The sequence below is a fragment of the Aotus nancymaae genome, unplaced genomic scaffold, assembly GCF_030222135.1.
Source record: "Aotus nancymaae isolate 86718 unplaced genomic scaffold, 86718_ANA_hifiasm-v0.15.2.pri h1tg000065l, whole genome shotgun sequence".
Classification (NCBI taxonomy): domain Eukaryota; kingdom Metazoa; phylum Chordata; class Mammalia; order Primates; family Aotidae; genus Aotus; species Aotus nancymaae.
Window position 1 is genome coordinate 1,475,052 of NW_026988480.1, and position 20,973 is coordinate 1,496,024.

General features: G+C 37.1%; 1 long non-coding RNA gene across 1 annotated transcript in view; it reads right to left on the minus strand.

The window, feature by feature from the left end:
• LOC105722106 (uncharacterized) overlaps positions 1 to 12,631 on the minus strand; it is a 28,548-nt gene extending 15,917 nt beyond the window's left edge. Inside the window, exon 1 of the long non-coding RNA XR_010338851.1 lies at positions 12,512 to 12,631. This is a non-coding gene — a long non-coding RNA (uncharacterized LOC105722106). The remainder of the gene's footprint in view (positions 1 to 12,511) is intronic.
• Between the last annotated feature and the right edge of the window lie 8,342 nt (positions 12,632 to 20,973).

The following is a 20,973-nucleotide window of genomic DNA, read 5'->3' on the forward strand; positions in this document are numbered from 1 at the left end:
CAGAAAGTGTTTTTTAAAAAAAGTTCTTTAGAGAGAAAAAAAATTATACAGATCAGAAACTTGGAGCTGCATAAAGAAAGAGAAGGATTAGGGAAGAAATAAGTGAAAATCAAATAAAATCCTCTATTTCTTTATTCTCAATGGAGTTAACAGACAACAGTTTGTTCAAGATAATAACAACAATAATGCTTTCTATGATTATAACTTATGAGAAAGTGAAATGAATGAGAGCAATGATACATGGCATGGGAGGGAGGAATTAGGAACATAATACTCTAATACACATATAAAACATATAAAGTGAAATGTCTGTATTATAACATTCCTTTAACACAAGAAAATGTGCAAGATGTTATCAGAGAGTTAAAAAGTAAGAAGTAATTTAAATTGGGTGGCTAGGGAGAGCCTCTCCATGGAAGGGTATTTAGGATGAGACTTGAAGGATGCATCAGTTAGCCAGATGGAGAGCTATGAAGAGTGTTGTGAGCAGAAGTAAGAGGATGTATCAAGTACCACGCATTTTGCCTAATAAGAGAGACTGAAATAGAATGAAGCTGTGAGATAGAGAAAAGGAGCCCAGGGCAGGCTGGAGAAGGAGGTCGATTCAGTTTCCACGAGGACTTTTAGGTGATGGGATGCTGATGTGTTGGATGAGACGTGCTGACCTGGGTATGACATGGTCTTAGTTTTATTATAAGATAATTACGTTTTCTATGTAGAGGATTGATTAATTGTCACAAAGCAAGATTGAAAGTACAGAGAACAATTAAGAAGCTACTATGTAGTTTCTGGGAAAGGTAGTGGCTGTTTGGTCTAGGTACTTAGAAGCGGTATGGAAAAAGTGAATAGATCTGCACACACATGCACCTGACATATAAACAGAATTGCTATTTCTTGGCTTATAAATTTCTAGCCATATTAATTTCACTATAACATTGGCATAAAAGAATCAGGTGACAAAGACGAAATCTGGAGACTCTAGGGCATGCCAAGCACTGTCACAAAGTAATGGTGAAGAATGCTTCATTCTCTAACAAAATAACTGGACCTTTCAGTTCGGTTGTAACTTCAGTAGCCTAGGTTCTAAGTAAAATGTTTCTTTCTCGATAATCCCTGAAATAGTCTTTTGTTTCTTTAAGAATCTGTCTTTTAAAACTCTATTTCAAGGTTCCCTCTTAATTTCTCCTACTGGTGACACGGCCTCATTTCCTGTCAAGGAACCACTAAATTTCTTGAATCCCTGCCAATATCTTTGAATCTTTCCTATCTGTCATCTTTCAAATTTAACCATTTACTTTTATCTTCATTTGTAGCTATTCCCACATGCTTTCAATGCATTTTAAATCATATAGTATCTTACTTAAGTCCATGCTGCAATAAACACCCAGGTACATGCCCCCTGATGCACTTGTGCAAAACATATTTAGGATATCTCCTTGAGCGATTCCCAGCTGGAAGCCACGTGCTCCAGGAATTCAGAAAATATTATTCTGCTGTCTCTGGCTTTTGTTAGTATGTTGGGAACCCCATTGGTCTAATCGCCATTCTTTTACGGGAAATCTCTGTTTTCTTGGCTGTTTTAAATTATTTTCTTTGCTTTTCTTGTTTTGTAGTTTATTCTTTCTATGTACTGGTGTGATGTTTGTTAGCTTTCCTGAATTTAAGGATTCATTTTGCTCATTAATTCTAAACAATTCTCACGTGTTACCTCTTAGACTATGACCCGACCCCACCCCTGTCTTTATTCTCTCCTAAAACTCTGATCAGTAGTATGTTTGATCTTTTCATTTTCTCTCCTATAGCTTTCCATGTCTCTCTCTTTTTTTTTTTTTGAGACGGAGTTTCGCTCTTGTTACCCAGGCTGCAGTGCAATGACGTGATCTGGGCCCACCGCAACCTCCGCCTCCCGGGTTCAGGCAATTCTCCTGCCTCAGCCTCCTGAGTAGCTGGGATTACAGGCACGCGCCACCGTACCTAGCCAATTTTTTGTATTTTTAGTAGAGACGGGGTTTCACCATGTTGACCAGGATGGTCTCGATCTCTTGACCTCGTGATCCACCCGTCTCGGCCTCCCAAAGTGCTGGGATTACAGGCGTGAGCCACTGCGCCCAGCTCCATGTCTCTTTTATATGTTTATTTCCTTATCTTTGGGTTGCCTTCTACATAATTTCTTTAACTCTGTCTTCCAATTCAGTAACTGTCTCAGATGCTGTTTAGCTGTTTAGATTATTGCTAGACATTCTGCTATGCTCAATTCCTAGTCTTTCCATTTTTGGGAAAGACCTGTTATTATCTTTGTTATTTTTTTTTTTTTAAGATGGAGTTTCACCATATTGGTCAGGTTGGTCTCAAACTCCTGACCTCAGGTGATCTGCCCGCCTCAGCCTCCCAAAGTGCTGGGATTACAGGCATGAGCCATTGTGCCTGGCTCCTTTCCATTTTTCGTCAAAACCTTTGTTTATTTAAAAATCATATTAAGGGGATCCAAGATGGCCGCTTAGGAGGAACTCGGGAATGCAGCTCCGAGAGAAAGCACAGAGGGTAAGTGGACGCCATATTTCCAGACTGATTTTTACTGCCCACAGACCAGGAGATTCACACGCAGAGAAGCCACACGGGTCGCCAGCGCCGCTGGCGCCGCTGGCTTGAACGGCGCAGCCGCTGGGCCGGCACCCTGAGGCAACGGCTCACTGTACAAAGTGAGAGAGTCTGAGTCCCCTATAAGCCAGCAAGGGGAGCTGAAACGGGGAGCCAGGCCAGCGCCACGAATCTCAGAGCCGCGGCTTTAGCCAACGCAGTGGCTCCGGAGGCAGATCAGACGAGATGGTGTCCCCTCTTACCCAGCAAGAAGACCTGAAACACAACTGAAACCGGGACGATCCAGCTCTGTGGAGGAGGGGCGTTCTCCATAGGCACCCTGCTGTTCCCAGGGCAATCTAACAAGGCAATCCGCCACTACAGAGACTCCGTCACTACAGGGGCGGGCCAACATAGCGGAAGCAGTTCTAACTACACCCAGAAGTTCACACGGAAGCTGGGTGGAGCCCACAGCAGCTTAGCGAAGCCTCTGCAACCTGAGTGTGACTAGGCTGCCACCTTGTGGGCAGGGAAAACAGCAACCGCACAGGGGAACATCATAAAACCGTAACTCCCTGGGACAGAACACCTGGGGGGAAGAGCAGGGGGTTTATGAGTTCTGCCACAGCAGACTTAAAATTACCAAAATCAGAAGGACAACAACCACAAAGTCAACAGGTGGATAAATCCACAAAGATGGGAAGAAACCAGCGCAAAAAGGATGAAAACACCCAAAACCAGAACACTTCTCCTCCTACAAGGGATCACAACTCCTTACCAGCAAGGGAACAAGACTGGATGGAGAATGAGTGTGATGAAATGACAGAATCAGCTTTCAGAAAGTGGATAATAAGAAACTTCCGTGAGCTAAAAGAACATGTTCTAACCCAATGCAAAGAAACTAAGAACCTTGAAAAAAGACTTGACGAAATGCTAACAAGAATGGACAACTTAGAGAGGAATATGAGCGAATTGATGGAGCTGAAAAACACAACACGAGAACTTCGTGAAGCATGCACAAGTTTCAACAGCCGAATTGACCAAGCAGAAGAAAGGATATCAGAGGTCGAAGATCAACTCAATGAAATAAAACGAGAAGGCAAGATTAGAGAAAACAGGGTAAAAAGGAATGAACAAAGTCAACAAGAAATATGGGACTATGTGAAAAGACCTAATCTACGTTTGATAGGTGTACCTGAATGTGACGAAGAGAATGCATCCAAGCTGGAAAATACTCTTCAGGATATTATCCAGGAAAACTTCCCCAACCTAACAAGGCAGGCCAAGATTCAAGTCCAGGAAATACAGAGAACACCACAAAGATACTCCTCTAGAAGAGCAACCCCAAGACACATAATCATCAGATTCACCAGGGTTGAAATGAAGGAGAAAATACTAAGGGCAGCCAGAGAGAAAGGTCAGGTTACCCACAAAGGGAAGCCCAACAGACTCACTGCAGATCTCTCAGCAGAAACCCTTCAGGCCAGAAGAGAGTGGGGGCCGATATTCAACATCCTTAAGGAAAAGAACTTTCAACCCAGAATTTCGTATCCAGCCAAACTAAGCTTCATAAGTGAAGGAAAAATAAAATCCTTTGTGAACAAGCAAGAACTCAGAGAGTTCATCACCACCAGACCAGCTCTACAAGAGCTCCTGAAGGAGGCACTACACATAGAAAAGAACAACCAGTACCAGCCACTCCAAAAACACACGAAAAGGTAAAGAGCATCAACACAATGAAGAATCTGCATCAACCAAAGGGCAAAACAGCCACCTAGCACCAAAATGACAGGATCGAATTCACACATAACAATATTAACCCTAAATGTAAACGGACTAAATGCCCCAATCAAAAGACACAGACTGGCAAATTGGATAAAAAGCCAAAACCCATCAGTGTGCTGTATCCAGGAAACCCATCTCGCATGCAAGGATACACAAAGGCTCAAAATAAAGGGATGGAGGAAGATTTACCAAGCAAATGGAGAGCAAAAAAAAGCAGGAGTTGCAATTCTCATCTCTGATAAAATAGACTTTAAAGCAACAAAGATCAAAAGAGACAAAGAAGGACATTACATAATGGTAAAAGGATCAATGCAGCAAGAAGAGCTAACGATCCTAAATATATATGCACCTAATACAGGAGCACCCAGATACATAAGGCAAGTTCTTAAAGACTTACAAAGAGACCTAGAATCCCACACAATAATAGTGGGAGACTTCAACACACCATTGTCAATATTAGACAGATCAACGAGACAGAAAATTAACAAGGATATCCAGGACTTGAACTCAGACCTGGAACAAGCAAACCTAATAGACATTTACAGAACTCTCCACCCCAAATCCACAGAATATACATTCTTCTCAGCACCACATCACACCTACTCTAAAATTGACCACATAATTGGAAGTAAATCACTCCTCAGCAAATGCAAAAGAACGGAAACCATAACAAACAGTCTCTCAGACCACAGTGCAATCAAGTTAGAACTCAGAATTCAGAAACCAACCCAGAACCGCACAGCCTCATGGAAAATGAACAACTTTCTCCTGAATGTTGACTGGATAAACAATGAAATGAAGGCAGAAATAAAGACGTTCTTCGAAACCAACGAGAATGAAGACACCACATACCAGAATCTCTGGGACACATTTAAAGCAGTCTCTAGAGGAAAATATATAGCAATAAGTGCCCACATGAGAAGAAAGGAGAGATCTAAAATTGACACCCTATCGTCAAAATTGAAAGAGCTAGAGGAGCAAGATCAAAAAAACTCAAAACCTAGCAGAAGACAAGAAATAACTAAGATCAAAGCAGAATTGAAGGAGATAGAGACACGAAAAACCCTTCAAAAAATCAATAAATCCAGGAGGTGGTTTTTTGAAAAGATCAATAAAATAGACAGATCACTAGCCAGACTAATAAAAAAGAAAAGAGAAAATAATCAAATAGATGCAATAAAAAATGACAAAGGGGATATCACCACAGATGCCACAGAAATTCAAACCATCATCAGAGATTATTACAAACAACTCTATGCACATAAATTAGAAAACCTGGAGGAAATGGATAAATTCCTGGACAGTAGCCTCCTCCCATGCCTAAACCGGGAAGAAGTCGAAACCCTGAATAGACCAATAACAAGGTCTGAAGTCGAGGCAGCAATTAAGAGCCTACCACCCAAAAAAAGCCCAGGTCCAGATGGGTTCACAGCAGAATTCTACCAGACATACAAAGAGGAACTGATACCATTCCTACTGAAACTATTCCAAATAATCCAAAATGAGGGAATCCTTCCCAAATCATTTTATGAGACCAACATCATCCTAATACCAAAACCTGGCAGAGACTCAACAAGAAAAGAAAACTACAGGCCAATATCCATGATGAACATAGATGCAAACATCTTCAATAAAATAATGGCAAGCCGATTACAACAGCACATCAAAAAGCTTATCCACCATGATCAAGTAGGATTCATCCCGGGGATGCAAGGCTGGTTCAATATACGCAAGTCTATAAATGTAATTCACCACATAAACAGAACCAAAGACAAAAACCACATGATTATCTCAATCGATGCAGAGAAGGCCTTCGACAAAATTCAACAGCCCTTTATGCTAAAAACCCTCAATAAACTAGGTATCGATGGAACGTATCTCAAAATAATAAAAGCTATTTATGACAAACCGACAGCCAATATCATACTGAACGGGCAAAAACTGGAAGCATTCCCTTTGAAATCTGGCACTAGACAAGGATGCCCTCTCTCACCACTCCTATTCAATATAGTACTGGAAGTTCTAGCCAGAGCAATCAGGCAAGAAAAAGAAATAAAGGGTATTCAATTAGGAAAGGAGGAAGTCAAATTGTCTCTATTTGCAGATGACATGATTGTATATCTAGAAGACCCCCTCATCTCAGCCCAAAATCTCCTGAAACTGATAAGCAACTTCAGCAAAGTCTCAGGATACAAAATCAATGTGCAAAAATCACAAGCATTCCTATACACCAATAACAGACTTAAAGAGAGCCAAATCAAGAACGAACTGCCATTCACAGTTGCTACAAAGAGAATAAAATACCTAGGAATACAACTAACAAGGAATGTAAAGGACCTCTTCAAGGAGAACTACAAATCACTGCTCAACGAAATAAGAGAGGACACAAACAGATGGAGAAACATTCCATGTTCATGGTTAGGAAGAATTAATATCGTGAAAATGGCCATACTGCCCAAAGTAATATACAGATTCAATGCTATCCCCATCAAGCTACCAATGACCTTCTTCACAGAACTGGAAAAAACCACCTTAAACTTCATATGGAACCAAAAGAGAGCCCGCATAGCCAAGTCAATTCTAAGCAAAAAGAACAAAGCGGGAGGCATCACACTACCAGACATCAAACTCTACTACAAGGCTACAGTAATCAAAACAGCATGGTACTGGTACCAAAACAGAGATATAGACCAATGGAACAGAACAGAGGCGTCGGAGGCAACACAACATATCTACAACCACCCGATCTTTGACAAACCTGATAAAAACAAGCAATGGGGAAAGGATTCCCTGTTCAATAAGTGGTGTTGGGAAAACTGGCTAGCCATATGCAGAAAGCAGAAACTCGACCCCTTCCTGACACCTTACACTAAAATTGACTCCAGATGGATTAAAGACTTAAACATAAAACCTAACACCATAAAATCACTAGAAGGAAACCTAGGCAAAACCATTCAGGACATAGGCGTAGGCAAGGACTTCATGACCAAAACACCAAAAGCATTGGCAACAAAAGCCAAAATAGACAAATGGGACCTAATCAAACTCCACAGCTTCTGCACAGCAAAAGAAACAGTCAATAGAGTGAATCGGCAACCAACAGAATGGGAAAAAATTTTTGCAGCCTACCCATCTGACAAAGGGCTGATATCCAGAATTTACAACGAGCTAAAAAAGATTTACAAGAAAAAAACAAACAAGCCCATTCAAAAGTGGGCGAAGAATATGAACAGATACTTTACAAAAGAAGACATACATGAGGCCAACAAGCATATGAAAAAATGCTCATCATCACTGGCCATTAGAGAAATGCAAATCAAAACTACATTGAGATACCATCTCACACCAGTCAGAATGGCAAGCATTAAAAAATCTGGAGACAACAGATGCTGGAGAGGATGTGGAGAAATAGGAACACTTTTACACTGTTGGTGGGAGTGTAAACTAGTTCAACCATTGTGGAAAACAGTGTGGCGATTCCTCAAGGACCTAGAAATAGAAATTCCATTTGACCCAGCAATCCCATTACTGGGCATATATCCAAAGGATTATAAATCGTTCTACTATAAGGACACATGCACACGAATGTTCATTGCAGCACAATTTACAATAGCAAAGACCTGGAACCAACCCAAATGCCCATCGATGATAGACTGGACAGGAAAAATGTGGCACATATACACCATGGAATATTATGCAGCCATTAAAAACGAGGAGTTCGCGTCCTTTGTAGGGACATGGATGAACCTGGAAACCATCATTCTCAGCAAACTGACACAAGAACACAAAATCAAACACCACATGTTCTCACTCATAGGCGGGTGTTGAACAAGGAGAACACATGGACACAGGGAGGGGAGCACTATACATGGGGGTCTGTTTTGGGGGAGTGGGGGGACAGCGGGGGGGTGGGGAATTGGGGAGGGATAGCATGGGGAGAAATGCCAGATATGGGTGAAGGGGAGGAAGGCAGCAAATCACACTGCCACGTATGCACCTATGCAACAACCTTGCATGTTTTTCACATGTACCCCCAAACCTAAAATGCAATTAAAAAAAAAAAAAAATCATATTAAGGAATCTTACTGTATATTCTGTAACTGATCACTCAAAAACCTTCTGTGATGCTCAACCACAAAGAAAAACCCACAGATACACTGAATATAGAACATCCTTATAGTTGCCTTAAAGGATAGTGCTGTGCACAACTTCTGCCCACAGAATTAAATTCTGACCCTTCCACTTACTGGTGAGTTGATTTTGAACAATTCCTTGACCATTCTGAGTCTTAGTTTTAATATCTGTATAAGACAGTATTAATTTCTATCTCCAAAGAATACGGTGATGATTAACTTGCAAACATATATTCAGTATTCAGAACAGAAGGCAGGAAATAGAAAATATATTTGCAAAAGGAAATAGGAAAAAGAATCAACAACTGATAGAAAGTTCTTTAAAAAAAAATCTCATTTAAAAGCTACAGATTCCTCCAACAGTGGCTCATTGACTCTGTTAGCCTTTAGAAATGATAAGTGCATAGCAAATCACTAACAGAGGAACAATTAAGTCAAATTGTGAATAGCTAATTACTGCAGAAAAAAATGAAATTGAAATTTTTAGAAAAAGCTGTATGACAAAAAAATTACGCTTTATTAAAATGTGAGAATATCTGCAAAATGTAGATGGGAAATCAATAATACATGCTAAATCAAGCTATCGCTGTGGCTGCTCACAGTCCCATACTGAGGAAGCTCATCCCTCTGTGGGTTCTGGGAAAGAGGTTTGTTATCCAGTAGTGATGACAGCCAGGGGACCCAGAGTAGGGAGATAAATCAAGTGAGACATGCATCTCCACACGTGAGCTGGGAAATGGGCCTCAACACCGTGACTGTTGTTGTTGGGTGCATTTCAGCTGTGCTGGACGTTAGAAACAGGGGCCAGACACCTCATATCCACAGGGAATGTAACTGAATCTGCTTTCCAAGAACCTTAACTTTAGATTTAAGCAGTATAATTACCAAAATTAAAAAAAACATGGTTAAAATTCTTCCCCAAACAAATACCCTGTCCAGATGGTTTTATAGGTGATTTTTTCCAAACATTCAGCACACAAATACTTAGAATTTTATGCCAATTTTATGAATATAAAAGATGCTACCCTTACATATGTAGTGTAAGGCATTTATTGCATTTGTGTCCCAGCAGAAATATAAAAGAATATTTGTGACAACATTGGTTGCCACGACCTCAAGTGGAAACAGTTCAAATGCCTAACAACTGATGAATAAATTTTGGCTTATTGACATAATAAATCCAGAGGGGAAAATGCTGAGTCACAGCTAGACATCAGCCTGGACAAACTTAGAAATCTAATGTTGGGGAACAGAAAAAGAAAGTCATAGAGAGGCTGAGCGTGGTAGTCCCAGCACTTTGGGAGACTGAGGCAGGCAGATTGCTTGAGTTCAAAAGTTTAAGACTATCCTGGGCAACACAGCAAAATCTCTTCTTTACCAAAAAAAAAAAAAAAAAAAAAAAAAAAAAAAAAAAAAAAAAGTACAAAAATTAGCGGGGCATGGTGGCATGTGTCTGTAGTCCTAGCTATTCAGGAGGCTGTTTGAGCCCAGGGTGTCAAAGCTGCAGAGAGTGTTGATTGTGCCACTGCACTCCAGCCTGGCCTAGGTGACAGAGCAAGATCCTGACTTGAAAAGAAAATACACAAAAGGACTACTTTATTGTAAGGTCAAATCAGGCAAATTGGGACAACATATTGTTTAGCGAATAGTTCATAGGTGCTTAGAGAATCATTCAAGAATCATTCATTCTGGAATCCTTTAAAGAAATTCAGGGGAAAATTTCAGAGGAATCTAGGCTAGCAGTTATTTGCCCCAGGGTGGGGGTGGGGAGGTGATGTGATGTGAGGTGCACAGGGCAGATTTTAAAGGAACTGGTGACATCATTTCTTAAGATGGATACATTAGTTTCAGCATCTTTTTTTTAAGCTTAAAACATACTAGATAAAATATTTTGTAATTTTGATATATTTAATAATTTGAAAATAATAAAAGGTAGACGACATTTGAAGGAGGCAATTTAGACCATTATTCCATAATGTCATTATGATATTTATTACTATGGCTCATCAGTCATTCGTGTTCTGAAATTCAAAGCATTTTTAATTTATTCAAAAGTAAAGAAAAATATAAAATGTTTTGCTTTTACTATTGGCTGAATAATTTGGAATACCTTTGCAGAGTGGTTTTAATTCAAATTCAAATTAAGTGGATTAACTGTGTCCTCTCTCACAGATAAATACTTCCTTTATTTCCACCATGCTGTACTCTAAGCATTTAAACTATTTGCTTTCAGAAAGCTATTATCTTTCTTGGTGTGATAGACAATTTCCAAGTATTCCTGATCATATTTGTAGATTTGAATGGGCCCAATTGACGTACACATCTCATGTGTCTTCTGAGATATCAACTGCAGCTTGCTTCAGTCTCTGACTCTACAGAGAATTCCAGTGGATGTCAAATGAATGAACTGGAAATGCTATCATTTAACACTGAGCCAAAATAGGCCCTTTCCCTGAAAGTGATTTTTAGAAACAGTGTTCTCTGAAGCAGAACATTCTGGAGTATTATATCCCTCAAAGCATTTGGGTCCTTTAGCTTAAATGCATATCACTCCTCATAAACCATTACCTACCTTAAAATTCTGGAGTGCAAAAATTTGTTGCTTATAAATAGCATATTTATATGTTAAATATCTGCAGTTTATGGGCCTTCATTCCTTTTTTATTCTTATTGCTCCAAAGACAAATTCTAAAATGATTTTAGAGATATGGAATAGTAAATGAGGTATTCCTGAGCGAGAGCCTGAAGTGAAAGCAGTTTAGTTTGAAATGTTCCAAGTAATCACCTGGTTTTATGTGTATGCTTCAAGTTAGGTTAAGGTGGGACAAGCGAATGAGCGCTTGCTCTTGCACCCGTATTTAAAAGGGCAGGATCTCAGAGTTTCCTGGAATAGAATCTCATGTCAAGTTACTAAGAAAAATATTGTGCACTTTTTGCGTTACCAGCCAACTATTGACAATGTGATGCAGATTTTGAATGAACTTTTTGTTTTGCATTTTGACATCACGTGCTTATAAAATCACAAACTATTTGTATTAACAAACTATTAGTTTCATAATTCATTCATTTTCATATATATTAATTTTTCAATGATAAGCACCAGCTCTGTTTTCTGCTTTCCAGCTTGCTAATTGGTTCAAAATAAAACCAAGATTTAATGAAAACTATGTTCTTAACATGATGGTTTGAAGTATGTAATTTTATTCTGGTTAAAACAAAATAAGAGAAATCTTATGTGAACAATCTATGGTCTGAAACATTTAGTATGGTTTTATCGTAACATAATTTAATGGGTTATTGTGTCTACTTCAACAGCTGCCTTGGGGCTAAGTTTGTTTGTTTGTTCAAATGGCTACCATCAGTCAAAGGAGACAGGCATAGTCAGCTTATTATAGCCTAAGCTGATGTACTAATGTAACTTCTAAGTCTGCTTAACATCACAAACTTTCAAAATACTTACCTATTAAACAATAATATTTTTCCTAGCTGCATTTAGAAACAAATGAGGATTTTGATCCTTTTTATATGGAAATGATGACCTTTAGTAGAAGAAAATTCTTTTTCATTTATTTACAATGACTAAACTCTACTGCTTGTAAAACTTTCATTAGAAAATAATGTTTAAATGTTGTAGGCAGATTTCTGTATGTGTATTTCTGAATATGAATATATTTATATGCATAATGACAGAATAAAGTAATTTAAATGTAAAATGCAACATATATCGTATATCAAACATAACATATATACAAACATATAAATATAACATATACATATAAAATATACAAATACATATGAATAAAAGTATTTTTTTACATATAAAATACCTTAAAAAGATTTTGCATCAGGCTAAAGATTTTATGTTAATATTTACATTTATATTTCTACATTTCTAACTTTAATGTATTAGAAGCGACCATCCTTTACTATTTTTACATGATTTTTGAGTATTAATTTACCATTAAGGTGTTATATTACTGGTAACTGTAATAAAAAATACCTACGGTGGTCTTTACCCTCAGGTCTTTATTCTGAGATAGAGTTCTTAAAATCCTTACAGTAGGAGTGCTGGAGGAATCATTTGTTCTGTATTTGTTGTTTAACCCTGGCTTCTGATAGCGCTCCTTTGTAAAGTCCTGAGTGACAGGAGCGTCTTTTGTTCTAACAGGGTAGCTCTCAGTGGGCTCCTGGATAGCCTTAGGATGGAGGCTGGTTTCCCGGGAAACCACCTGTGTGATGAGGGGGTTAGAACTTTCAGCCCTACTTTCTAACCTCTAGGAAGGGGAGAGAAACTGAATGTTGAGTTGATCATCAGTGGACAATGATTTAATCAATTATGACTGCATAATGAAGCCTCCATAAAATCCTGAAAGGCTGAGTTCAGAAAGCTTCCAGATTGCTGAATAAGTGGAAATGCCTGGAGAGGGCGTGGAAGCTCTGCTTCTCCCCACATCTCTTGCCCTTTTCATCTCCTCTGGCTGGGACCTGAATCCTTTGCAATGTCCTTTAAGATAAATGGGAAAATATAAGTAAGTGTATAGCTGAGTTCTTTGAGTTGCTCTGACAAACTGATGGAACCCAAGGAGGGATGCTGGAAACCCAAGGAGGGATGCTGCTGGTCAGTCAGAAGCTTGGGACTGTCACCTGATGTGGGGGCAACCTTCTGGGACTGAGCCCTCACGTGTGGGTTCTGGTGCTTCCTCCAGATAGAGTCGGAATTGAACTGAATCACAGGACACCCCGCTGGTGTTCATGGAAGCATTGCCTGTGCTGGTGGGAGAAACCCTCACCTGCATTTTGGTAACCAGAGGTGAAGTATTACGTTGAGTGTGACTGACTGTGTAAGAATGTAGGGAGAGAAATGGGTTTTTTGTTTGTTTTTTTCTTTAAATTACTATGAATGTGTAGATATGTTATATCATTGAAATCTTTCATGTAAGTTTCTTCTGAAGTCCTAAATTAATTAAATATCAACTATATAGACCAGATATATGTTAAAGAGTTAAGTGCCATCCAGCATTTCTTCTGCCTGTCTGCTGTCTCAGACAGTTGATCCTGCCATCCCTCAGGAACCTTTAGACAGGTACTACGAGAGTCATGCCTTGTGAGCATTTCCATAAGTTTCTGTTTTGTATAATTTTAAGGCCATCTAAAACCTTATCTACTCGTTTTAGAGGAATCTGTGCTTAAAAAACAGAACATGTAGAATCTGTTCTTTTCACCAAGCAATAATTTTAATAATCAAAAAACACTGACAGGCGGGGTTTGGGGCATAGGACACTGATGTCCCCGATTTTCAGGAGAGCATATTGCTGACACCTAATTCTGTGTGATATCATCACACAGAAATACACAAAGTGATTTTTAATTTTGGATATATTTCCCATACTGTCAAACTTAACTAACCACTCAGTTGAAATGTTTAACATTATTTGAAATACTAAGTGTCAGTACTCGAGTATTTTAGATTGCATTTATTTCAAGTGAGCTCTAACCACCATTCAGTCTTGTAATAGACATCTCATTTTATTTGTAGTTTGCCTTGTACAAATAAATAAGTAAATAAATATGGTTTTTAGTTGTACTAAAGCAAATTTTATGTCTAAATAAATTTGTATTTACCTATGATAATATTTATAACTCTTTGTTTAGTGATGTGTAATAAAGTAATTTTACCATGTGTATACTAAACGTGTTTAAAAATGAAAAACAAAATATATGGGGTTTAAAATAAAAATAACAAGCAAAATAATTTCTGTTTTACCTTAGTTACCTTTCTTCTTTCCTGTATTTTGAAGTTGTTTTGTGAATTTATAAATGATAAAGTGAATTCTCTGAATCTTCCTTGTAAAATACCTTTTTTAAAGTACTATGTACTTCTAAAGAGGCTTTATGTATTTATTCTACTTTCATCTTTGCTTATTTATTTGTGAAACACATGAAAATAGATATCAAAGAAAAGGCATTATTTTAAAAACTGTTTGGAATTTGCATGAGTGGATATGCACTCTTTTGTTTTAACAAGAATGGTATCATAAGTTTTTGTTTGTGTATTTGTGGTTGCTTTTGCCATTAAGGCTAAAATATAGGATATGGTGTATTCTGTTGTTTGGTTTTCACATACTTTTGTGTAGCTTATATGCTGAGAGCAGGTTTTGCAGACTGGAGTGCATGACTCAGGATCCTGGAACCTGGAAGTGGCTATGGCCGGGAGCACGTGGGGTAAAGGCTGAGCTGGTGGACACTGCCTTTCACCATAACCTCAAGAGAAATCAATTTATGTACAGAATGTTGACTTTCTGAAGTTGAGTGAGACAGAGCTAAGAGGTTCTTATTCTTACTATTTTTCACTGATATCATTAAAGTCAATTCTTAATGTTCAAAAACATAATATTTTAGCTTTACTTGCCCTGCCTGATCAGTTGTCCAAATGGTAATGTTTCAATCCAATGTCTTGTCTTCTTGGTTATTTTTCTAATTATGATTGATTTTATATTTTGAATATATGTGCAGCTCCCAGAAAATGTTTTAGCAAGTGGGCAATTTGTAAAATATCCTAAAGATTCATAAATAATTTATGACTGTTTTGTAACAATGTAATCATTCAATACATGAAATGACTGCCAAATACTTGTTTTATTCTTTTATTCTCTTTCTTTCTTTTTCTTTGTTCCTGCAAAATTATCATTTAAATAAGCTCTTTTGTTTATAAAATATAATGCACATTTATTTTGGAAAGGTTAGAAAATAAAGAAAATATAATAAGCCAACATTTTTATCCAAAATCCCTTCACTCAGAGAACCTCTGAGAACATTTTGTGTAGAACGTTTTGTTTTTCTTCCTTTAAAATACACATGGTTCTCATAGAACATTGTAGTTTCATGTCTACATTTGGCTTTGTTCAACCAACAACATAGCATGAGAACTTTCTCCTGTCTTTATATATATCATAAGAGCTAATTTTGCACAGAATTTAATTAAGAATTCTCCTACTACCGGATCATGATACTATTTTATAGTTTTAACTACTTTCAATAACATGAAATTAATCATGGTTCATAAATCATCCTGTGCATATTCAATTACACGCTTAGGCTATGTTTTGAGATATTAAATTATTGAGTCAAAGTGCATGAACACTTTAATAATTTTTATACATATTAACATGTTGTCTTACACATGTGCACACCTACACATAATAGCATATAATTTCATCAAGAAATTGATCATTTCCTTAACCTCTACTGAACACTAAAAATGACCTCTACTCTATACTAAGAGTGAAAGGGCAAAGTGAATTTAGAAATTAAGCCTAATGAGCCCATTAACTAAATGGGCATTAATTTTGTTCTAAACTTGCAAGCAACAAATGGCACAGGGAAATCTTATGATGATAAAATTTGGGACACCAGAGACAGAAATTCAATAGAAATTCTTAGAAGGAAATCTTTTTGAAGAAGCTAAACTGATTATACATATTTATTATTGATAGAAGCAGTATTTATTGGGTGGTTTAACAATTATGAAGTGCTGGAAACAAGTTAAAATGTAATTCCATAAAATTAATTTTCCAGAAGGTCTATGTGATTTTTTCAAATTGCTCATATTGCTTTTCATCTCTAAAGACAGATATAGGAAAAAGTAAACTTTAGGATATACTGCAAGTGCAGATGGGTTGAGTTTTCTGTTAAAATCTTGTCTTCGAAAAGCATGTCTCAGCTGAGCTTCTCTTAAATAATGAGTGATGGTAAATCAGAGATTATACACTGTATTTTCAATGGAATCACAGAGTCAATTTATGCATAGGGCTTTTATTTTTTTTTTACATCAAAGAAAAGTATGAGGTAATAAAATCATTTTACAACTCAAGAAGACATGAATTTCATTATCTTCATTCCCAGAAAGAAAATGCATGTACACAAGGCAAAGACAGGAACATGAACCTTTTTTTAAAATACAGCTGGGCTTTGGCTGCAGATTCCAATGTAGAGCTTGTGAATTAGATAGCTCAAGTGGACACAGCTTTTTGCCAAAATAGAGGTGTCCTAGGAGTCTAGCAACCAGATAACTAGATGGTCATTTGTTTTTCCTCATGCTCTGCTGACCTCAATCTTCTCTCTTACAATGCTCATGTTTTACAAGTGTTGTAGAACAGGAAAAGAACTCAAGAACAAAACAGCAAGTGTGTACAATTCTCAGACTCAACCATCCTGGGCTTTCTCTGTCATTTACCTATACAATTTGCAAATAGTTCTATCTTTTAACATTGCAGCAGGCCTTCATTCAAAAGATTATTAGGTGATTGAGAAAGAAATTACAGTGAGAAGAGGATTATACCAGAATATCAGCAAATATTTTATCTCAGCAGAAGGGCTTAATTGGCTTGTCCACAGATTACTCCCGTAGTATAGATTCCATATGTATGGAAATGTTATTAGGATTACTCTCTATGGAATCAAAGGTCAATAAAAAGCCAGCAATGTTACGGATCCTTTAAGGTTATTCCTTTCAAATACAATGTTCTAAAGTAGAACAATGTGTCTGAAGTTGTTAATTTCTTCTGTGTCACAGATGATGTGACAATCATCATGCATACCTATTATTTTAAAACAAGACAGGGGGAGAAGAAAAGGTAAGCTTCTCTTAATTAGAAAAGAGAAATTATTATCTATATATCTTCTAATATTATATACACAGATTTATAAATGTGAATATTATTTATCATGATTAATTGGGGAAAATATCCTTAAAGATTAAAGATTCAAGGATTTCATGATTGTTATATGCTGAAAAAGAATAGTCTTATATATATAATGCTTCATTTTTTAAACTCTATTAAATTATTTCTTTCAGTGTGCTTTCATTATTTAAAATTCTATTTCATCCAGCAGAATCAACAACTCTTTTTTTCCGTCCTGTCTGTTCTGAGATTCTCTTACAAGCAGCTGCTAATTAGGAGAGCCTGTGGTCTCAAGCCTCTGTACAAAATCTCATTTGTCAGCACTGGGTGAAACAATGTAGTCCTGAGAAAACAAAGGCGTATGAAAAAAAAAAGAAAAAAACATAAAACATGGATTACAGGGGAATGCAAGATTTTGTTTCTATAAAAGTGTTACAAATCTACAATTTGTTTATCTTTCAATTTGGGGGGTCAAATGTTGGTTTTTAATTTAACTAGTCAATGATATTAACATTTTACTTTATGGTTCATTCCTTATATTCATGATCAGAAAGGCTCTTCAACTTCTGGTGCAAATCAGCCTTCCTCTTATATTCTTATGATCTCCATTCCAAAGAGCTTCTCTGGGCGTGCTACTCATCTCAGGCCAGACAACACTTGTCCACCAGTTGTTTGGGTCAGTTATCTATTGAGTCATCCTTGACTCTTTTCCCTCACATTCTCTATCCAAAACATACACAAAGCCTGTTGGTTTTACATTCACATACATGAAAAATCTTAGAATTTCTTCTTACTGCTAAAGTCACTACCTTGGTGCAGGCCGATGCCATCTCTTGTTTGGATTATCCAAGTAATCTCCTCACTGTGAACCCTGCAGTCCTAGCCCTTCCTCCACCTTCTCCCATCAGCTGTGGGGGTGACCTCCTAAAAATGTAACCCAGATTTTGTGTGCTTTTTCACTAATAACTGTTCATCAGTTCCTGGAAGTGCTTTGTTCAAATGCCAGCCTATCAGCAAGGACCTTCTTGATGACTTAATACTAATAATGTGTCCTATTGCTCATTCTCCCAGGTACTCTTTTTTTTAAATTAATTTTTGAAGAAAACTTTTGATTTGCAAAATTATTGTAAAGATAACAGAGAGAATTTCCATATATGCTATATCAACTTCCCCAAGTAGAAACATCTTATATATGGATGATACATTTGTCACAACTGAAGGACTACTATTGAATTTTAATTAAATTCCTTACTTTATTCAGATTTCCTCAGCTTTTTTCATAATGTCCTTTTTCCTTTATAGGGTCCCATCTAGGATGCCACATGACATTTAGTCATCATGTGTCATTAAGCTTCTCCTGACTATGACAATTTCTCACTTTCCTTGTATTTGATTACTATGACAGTTTTGAGGAGTAATGGTCAGGTATTTTGCAGAATGTCCCTACAATGAGATTTGTCTGATGTTTTTCTCATAATTACACTGGGCTAATGTGTTTATTGGAGGAAGAACAGAGAAACCATGCCATCTTCATCACATTGTATCAAGAACAGCTTTGATCAATAAGACTCACAATTGCTGGTGCTAAACTTTGTCACCTAGCTTGAAGTAGTTCTTTTCAGTTCTCTTCTCTGCATAGTTATATTTTTAAAACAACGGATTTTCTATACTGTGTTCTTAGAAAGAAGTCACTATGGTCAGCCCACTCTTAAGAAGGGGGAGTATGCCATTTGGAATTTTTCTGCATAGAAGATTTCTCCTTTCTCCATTTTGTTTGTTTTTAATTATTCAGCCATTTATTTTTTTCTGTATTGATATATGGATACCTATTTTATACTTAACATTATACTCCAAATGCTACTTTGTTTTCTTGCTCAAATTGTTCCAGATTTGGCCCATTGGAGCTCTTCAGTTTGGTTCTGAGTCCCTTTGATATGCTTGTATCATGGTGGGTCTTTTCTGTTTGATTTTTAGCACTATTTTACTTTCTGGCACAACAAGGTACTCCAGATTCATCTAGTGAATTTCCTAACACAGGAGTAGAATCAGCCATTTCTCCAAGGATTCCTGATACTTTTCACTGGAGAAATATGTTAGAAACCAAGATCAAGGCACTAGACTGTCTCTAGGGTGTTGTTTCCATTCTGTTAGCTGACAGAATAAAGAAACGAATGTGTGTATACATATCTGAAAAGATGTATACAAACATATATCTTGAAAAGATACCTGTACTCCCATGTTCACTGCAGAATTATTCACAATAGTCTAGAAATGGCAACAACATAAATGTTTCCTGATGTATGAATGGAGAAAGAAAATGTCATACATACATACAATGGAATAATATTCAGTCTTAGAAAGAAATTCTGCCATATTCAATGACATGGATGAACCTGGAAGACTTCATTCCAAGTGAAATAAGCCAGGTACGGAAGGACACACACTGCATGATTTAACTTCTATGAGGTATCTTAAATAGTCAGACTCACAGAAACAGAGTAGGATGGCAGTAGCCAGGAACTGATAAGAGGGGAAATAAAAGGGGAGATGATGTTTGACAGGTATGAAGATAAATAAGTTCTAGAGAACCGTATGACACTGTGCTTAGATTCAACAACATTATATTGTGTACTCAAAAATTTATTAAGCATGTGGAGCTCATGTTATGTGTTTATATCACAATGAAAAATGAAATAATACAAATAAATAAAATATTTATATCTATATTTAAATACAAATAAATAAAAACAAATGTTAGTGAAGAAAACAAACAAATATTTATGGACTTTGACACATGCTTAATGTATTATATTCATCACTATATCATCATGTAGAATAGTTTTACCACCTCAAAGAATCTCCTGTCCTTCACACGCTTAACCCCACCCTCCCAAATTCCTTGAGACAACTGATGTGTTGACTTTCTCTATAATTTTGCATTTTCCAGGACGTCATAGAGTTATAATCACACAGTGTATAGCATTTTCAAACTGGCTCTTTCATTAAGCAATATGCATTTAAGATTCATCCATGTCTTTTCATGACTGACTTATTTTAAAATTATTAATATTGTATCTTATAGACCTTAGCTTTTTAGCCCAGTTTTAGGTTCACAGCAAAATTGAGCAGAAGGTACAGAGATTTCCCATATGCCCTCTAAGTCCTCTATATGCATAGCCTATTCCATTATCAACATCCCTCATCAGAGTGGTGCATTTGTCAGAACTGATGAGCCTACATTGACACAATAATTGCCTAAACTCCGTACCATACTTTAGGGTTCACTCTTGGTAATGTACATGCTAGAGGTCTGGACAAATGTATAATGACATGTATCCACCATTGTACTGTCATACAGAGTATTTCATTCCTCTATAAATTCTCTGTGTTTCACCTACACGTCCCCCACCCAGCACCTGACACCATTGATCCTTGAATGATCTCTGTAGTTTTGCCTCTTCCACGGTTGCATATAATTGAAATTATACAGTATGTAGCCCTTTCAGATTTGCTTCTTTCACTTAACACTATGTATTTAAGTTTCCTTCATGTGTTTTCATGGCTTCATATATCCTTAGCATTGAATAATATTCCACTGTCTGGATGTACCACGCTCTATTTATTCATTCACCTACTGCAGGGCATCTTGGTTGCGTGCATGTTTTTGTACTTATGAATAAAGCTGCTTAAATATTCAAATACAGGTTTTTGTATGGACATAAATTGCAACTAATTTTGGTAAATACCAAGGAGCATGATTGCTGGGTTTCATAGTGAAAGTTTGTAATTTTTGTGAG